The following is a 6788-nucleotide window of genomic DNA, read 5'->3' on the forward strand; positions in this document are numbered from 1 at the left end:
GACATTTCACCTTAGGTGTATGTGGCTGGTGCCATAGCCACTTGAGCCACAGGTGCTGAGCCAACACAAATGTATATTAAAAAATATGTTAGGGGCTTGGCACCTGTAGCTCAGTGAGAAGGGCACTGGCCACATAAACTGAGGCTCGCCGTTCAAGCCCAGCCCAGGGCTGCCAAACAACAATGACAACTGCAACCAAGAAATAGTTGGGTGTTGTGGCGGGTGCCTAAAGTCCAGCTGAGGCAAGAGAATCTCTTAAGCCCAAGAGTTTGAGGTTGCTGTGAGCTGTGACGCCACAGCACTCTACCGAGGGTAACATAGTGAAATTATGTTTCAAAACAAAAAAACCACATACATTAGGCCCACTCAGTGCCTCACACCTGTAATCCTAGCACTCTAGGAGACTGAGCAGGGGGAATCACTTGAACTCAGGAGTTCAAGATCAGCCTGAGCAAGAGCAAGACCCTACCTGTCTCTACTAAAAATAGAAAAACTAGCCAGGCATAGTGGTAGTTGCCTATAGTCTCAGCTACTCGAGAGGCTAAGGCAAAAGGACTGCTTGAGCCCAAGAGTTTGAGGTCGCTGTGAGCTTTTTCTTTTTTGAGACAGAGTCTCACTTTGTTGCCCCCAGTAGAATGCCATGGTTTGACTAATCTCAGAGCAGTTGTAAGATAGAGCCAGGATTCAAATCGAGGTGTTTTTTTGTTTGCTTTTGGTTTTTTTTTTTTGGAGACAGAGTCTCATTTTGTTGCAGGCCCAGGCCTGCTAAACAATAATGACAACTGCAACAAAGAATAGCTGGGCATTGTGGAGGGCGCCAGTAGTCCCAGCTACTTGGGAAGCTGAGGCAAAAGAATGGCTTAAGCCCAAGACTTGGAGGTTGCTGTGAGCTGTAATGGCATAGCACTCTACTGAAGGCAACATACTGAGACTTTGTCTCAAAAAAAAAGAGCTTAAGCAATTCTCTTAGCCCAGCCTCCCAAGTAGCTGTGACTACAGGCACCTGCCACAACACCCAGCTTTTTTTTTGTTGCAGTTGTCACTGTTGTTTTAGCAGGCCCAGGTTGGATTCAAATCCGCCAGCCCTGTCACATGTGTCCAGTGCCCTAACCTCTGAGCTACGGGTGCCGAGCCTGTCAAAAGCTTTTTAAAGAAAAGAAAATGTGGGAAATCAAATGCACATAAGAATTTATTCATGCCCACCAATTATGTATGACAGGTAAATGCAAGAGGAAAGCCTAAAAGTGCACCAAAAAGGGACTAATTACATAAATTATCTGGTACATTCACAATGAAATGCTATTAATCCTTTTTTTAAAATGCGAAGAGGGGAAACCTTGTTCTTGTTAACAAGAACCAGGTGAAAAGTACAACCCCAATTTTGATCAAACACATACATATCTATGTAACATATGCATGAAAGAAGACTTCCTCCAAATATTAACAATGATAATATGTGTGTCAAGTTTATAGTTGATCGTTTTCAAACAAATACTGCTCCCTAAGAACCCAGAACTTCCACTAAGGAATCTTCTGGATAATCAATGGTTTTATAAATCATTCAAGTTATTAGTTCCTTTTACCACTATACATTTACCTTATGTGAAAAATGATTCAACTTGCACTGGATCCCAGACACTACCTCAAAAAAATACTGGCAGTGCCACTGGTTTCTCCAATTTACACGTCAGGATACACTTCTGAAATGAGAGGAAATAAAGCAGTGATAAAATGGCTGCCCAGATCTTGTAGATTCCATTATGTATCCTTGAAATCTATAAGCGAAAACTCTATTTTAGCCCTTAACTTCACTTCCTTAAATATACTGGCCTAATGGTCTCTCTCATACACATGCAACCTACTACACCATGGAAAGCTAAAACCTTCCTTCCTGTAACCTGATGCTTTCACTGGCAATATTTCAGGTGGTAGGGTTTTCATTATGCAAGATGAACTCACAAGCTTCAGAGTTCAACTTGGTACTACATATAAGCTTGACAAGAATCAGATGTTTGAAATAAGAAAAAAATTAACTGAGGTATGCTGAACTAAATTAAACATACACATTCTTTTTACTTTTCTTTTTTTTGAGATAGAGTCTCACTTTGTCACTCTCAGTAGAGTGCCATAACGTCACAGCTCACAGCAACCTCAAAACTCTTGGGCTCAAGGGATTCTCTTATGTCAGCCTCCCAGATAGCTGGAACTACAGGAGCCCGCCACAACGCCCAGCTGTTTTTTTTTTTTTTTTTTAAAGAGATAGGGTTTAGCTCTTGCTCAGGCTGGTCTTGAACCTGTGAGTTCAGGCAATCCACCCATCTGGGCCTCCCAAGTAGTAGGATTACAGGCATGAAACACTGTTCTCTACCTTAAACATACACATTTCAAGGTAAAATAACTTCATTCCCATCCCCGGGCACACGTGCACACAAAACTGCTTTATGCTTCAGTTGTCTAAATATTTCCAAATAAAATGAAAGGAAGGCTGGGTGAAGCACTACGCAAAACAAATAGGAAAACCAAATTCTAAGACCAGCAAGCTCATCTAAGTAGTTAATGTCCTCACTCCTGGGTTATAAAAGGTTTTGTTAGACATTCATATTACTATAAAGTAGAGAAGCACACAAGAGCCAAATAATCTGAAGATGCAGTCTCGCCATTAATCTCTCACTCAGAATTCAATCAAGCAAAGCAATATACAGGCTACCCACCTTAGCTTCCCCTGAAATCCTGGGGTTTGCACATAGCTGAATCCTTCTTTACTTGACCAGGAAGCAAAGGAATCTATTTCCTTAAACTATGATCTCCAAACCCTTTGAACATGCAGAATCCTCAGACTACAATGCCTCCTTCCCTTTTGACCAAGCTTGTAGTCATCCTTATGAGGAGGCTCTCCTCCTCTCCAAGCTAGGTTAGGTACTGCCTGCCCTCTTTGTCACCCTGGATGTGTCTCTCCTTACACTTCTCATTATATCTGTTAATGTCGGCTCCTCACTGGGCTGTAAACGCTTTTAAATGCCTAACACTAATATGTGTTTGCTCAGTAAACCAAATACCCCAGCAATAAACTCCTGACTTATACTAAAGGTAATCAGATAATTAACATTACAAAGAGCCGATAAAAGCCTCTTAAAAGTATTAACAGGATAAGACTTTTATAGGAAACTAGAATTCAGTTAGATGCTTCATCAAATTAATGACAATGTTGATATATATTTACTTAGTTGAAATAGTAAAAACATAGCACCTTTAAATCTCATTCTTTTGAAATAGTTCTGCATATTTTCTTGCTTTTCATTTCTTAGAATTCATCCCTAGGTTCCATCAGCCAAAATATCTTCCCTAACTCCAAAAGCACTGATGGGATCCCATCAGTCAGCTTGCCAATTAAGGGAAATCCCACGACTGCTACAAGACTGAAAACTTCTCTTACTCTGTAACATGCTGAACTAGAGTAAACTATTCCTATACTATCCCTTCAAACTCTAACCAGATGGCAAAAGCACACATGCAAAAATCTTCCATTTTACTGCCCCATCATGTTACCTTACTGTTAATCAACCACTTCTCAGATATTGGTAAGAATTCTTTTATTCCAACAAGTTTTCAATTTTACACCGTTGTAATGGGGGGAAACGAAAATTGGAGGCTGTAGCCTTGTTATTCTATGATGGTAAGGAGACCCTTGAAACCCTCCCTCAGTGATCCCTGCTGCCACCACAGTTCGTACACTCTCCTCCCCCAATACATGAGCATACTTTTCCACTTCTGCTTACCTCCCTTGACCAGACACCAGTATATTAGCAAGGAGACCTTAACTGCCAACTGCCCACTGCCAACAACAAAACTTGGTTTCCTTTCTGCATATTACTAACTGTCCACTTAGCCAGCAATCACAAAATATATTAAATACTAACTATATACCAGGTACTTTGCCAGTATATATTAAATACTAACTATATGCCAGGTACTGTACTTTTAACTGGAGTTAAAAAGTCCCTTCATTCCTAGAGCTTCCATTCTAGGAGGCAGACAGATACACAGGGGAATAAGAATTACAATGTTCTATACTGATGTGAGAAGTCGAAAGAAAGAGAGGGACACAGACACACAGCCGGTGAGCAGAGACTGAAAGAGACAGTCTGTCTGCCTTATCTGAAGGCAGACAATTCCAAGCAGAGGAAACAGCAAGTGCAAAGACCCTGGGGAAGGGCGGCGCCTGTGGCTCAGTGGGCAGGGCACCAGCCCCATATACTGAGGGTGGCGGGTTCGAACCCTGCTCCGGCCAAACTACAACAACAAAAAATTCCCGTGGCTCAAAGGAGTAGGGCACCGGCCCCATATGGCAGAGGTGCTGGGTTCAAACCCAGCCCTGGCCAGGAAAAAAAAAAAAACTTTAGCCTGGTGTTGTGGTGGGCACCTGTAGTCCCAGCTACTCGGGAGGCTGAGGCAAGAGAATCGCCCAAACCCAAGAGCTGGAGGTTGCTGTGAGCTGTGACACCACTGCACTCTACCAAGCGCAACAGTGAGACTCGGTCTCTTTAAAAAAAAAAAAAAAAAGACCATGGTGAAGAAACATGCTCGGCTTATCTGAGGAAGAAAGAAAAATAAGAGTAGCTGCAATGCAAAAAGTTGACAGAGAGCTATTGGTAGAGCAAGGCAGAGACATGGATAAAATGGATAAGGCCTTGCAAGCCTTCACAAGGACTTTGGTTTTCCTCTGGGTAATCTGAGCAGCCACTGGCGTGTCTTGAGCACAGGAGTAGTATGACCAGATTTATGTTTAAGACATTACGGCTCGGCGCCTATGGCTCAACCGGCTAAGGCGCCAGCCATGTACACCTAAGGTGGCGGGTTCGAATCCGCAGCCCGGACCCGCCAAACAACAATGATGGCTGCAACCAAAAAATAGCCGGGCATTGTGGCAGGCGCCTGTGGTCCCAGCTGCTTGGGAGGCTGAGGCAGGAGACTCGCTTGAGCCCAGGAGTTGGAGGTTGCTGTGAGCTGTAATGCCACGGCACTCTGCCCAGGGGGACAGCTCGAGGCACTGTCTCAAAAAAAAAAAGACATTACAAATTGCAGTTACACACAGGCTGGTTGCTGAGTGAAGAAAAGACTTTAATGGATCAAGAACAGAAGAAACTGGTAGATGTTGCCTTATAATCCAAATAAAGGGACAATAATCCCTTACACCAGAGAAGAGCAGAACAGTGTACTACTACTACACAGTACCACACGCTTTTCTAGGCACTGGAGATTAAACAGATAATCCACATACTACTGCACCTTAAATAACAATACAGTTTCTAAATCCAAACAAAAGGTAAATAATCTTCTTCTTCTTCTTCTTTTTTTTTTTGGTTGAAACAGAGTCTCACTATGCTACCCTTGGTAGAATGCCGTGCAGTCACAGCTCATAGCAACCTCAAACTCTTGGGCTTAAGCGATTCTCTTGCCTCAGCCTCCCAGGTAACTGGGACTACAGGCGCCTGCCACAAAACCTGGCTATTTTTTGTTGCAGTTATCATTGTTGTTTAGCTGGCCCAGGCCAGGTTTGAACCTGCCAGCCCTGGTGTATGTGGCTGGCGCTGTAACCACTGTGCTATGGGCGCTGAGCCAATAAATAATATTTTGTGACTACAGCATTTCTATCTCATAGTAAACAACATCAAAATTCTTTTTCTTATCTCACCACAGGCACCTCAGCAATCTTTTCTTGAGAGCTACAGAACATAAAGGAAACAAAAGGATAAACTTTACCCACTCCTGTAAACCTGAGGTCAAAGTTAGTCCTTTAAACTACCAGGCACAACATACTTACATAACACTAGAAGACTAATGTGCTCTGGTTTGAAAAGAATGACAGCAATTAAAAGAGAACAGTGTCTTCTATTCAAGTTAACCCAAAATGTCCAATGAACAAAATTTAATCTCAACCACTCCTCACAGAAAGAAAAGGACTAAGAATTGATAGGATTACAAGAGCTGAGCAAATAAACAGATACTTCCAAATAGGTCATGTACACAGGGCCTTCTGCATTTGGGGTCAGCAAACTAAGCACCTGTGCCAAATCTAGCTCACTGTCTGTTTTTATACCACTCATGAGCTAAGAATGGTTTCTATATTTTTAAATGGCTGAAAATATGTATATTAAAGAATATTTCATTACATGTTAAAATTCTATGAAATTCCAATTTCTCTGTTCATAATACCTGCAATGAAACACAGTCATGGTCTTTTGCTTGCATATAGTTACTTATGTACTAACACGGGAGAGCTGAGAAGCTGCAACAGGGATTGCCTGTAGTGCTTGCACTACTCCACTCGGCTACAAACTGCAGTGACACAGTTAGAACTCAAGAGCAAGTACCATGCATACCACCATATCACATTTTATTGTTATTTTTAAATCACCAGTGTGAAACCATCATACCAAAACAAGAAAAGCAGACTTTGAGATTACCTTTTAAAGGAAAACTGTAAAGTGCAGATTATTTTGTTACTGAATTTGATGGCAAAACATTTTGTTTACCATGAAATGACACCACAGATGTGCCAAGAATACAATAGATATTAACATTACCAAAATAATAATCACCACCAGGCATGGTGGCTCATGCCTATAATCCTAGCACACTGGAAGGCCAGACAGGTTCGAGACCAGCCTGAGCAAGAGCGATAACCTGTCTCTAAAAAAAAGTCGGGTGTTGTGGTGGGCATCTGTACTCCCAGCTACTTGGGAGGCTGAGGCAAGAGAATCACTTGAGCCCAAGAGTTTGAGGTTGCT

The 6788-nt window shown here is 42.2% G+C and overlaps 1 protein-coding gene across 2 annotated transcripts in view; it reads right to left on the reverse strand.

The window, feature by feature from the left end:
• Positions 1-6788, reverse strand: part of THRAP3 (thyroid hormone receptor associated protein 3) — a 49775-nt gene that overhangs the window by 22950 nt on the left and 20037 nt on the right. For both annotated transcript variants that reach the window (XR_002772902.1, XM_023512148.1), the window contains exon 2: positions 1598-1700. The gene's annotated coding sequence lies outside the window, so the exon portion shown is untranslated. The remainder of the gene's footprint in view (positions 1-1597; positions 1701-6788) is intronic.

This window comes from Otolemur garnettii, unplaced genomic scaffold (genome assembly GCF_000181295.1).
Source record: "Otolemur garnettii isolate 467f Iridium unplaced genomic scaffold, OtoGar3 scaffold00025, whole genome shotgun sequence".
Taxonomy (NCBI): domain Eukaryota; kingdom Metazoa; phylum Chordata; class Mammalia; order Primates; family Galagidae; genus Otolemur; species Otolemur garnettii.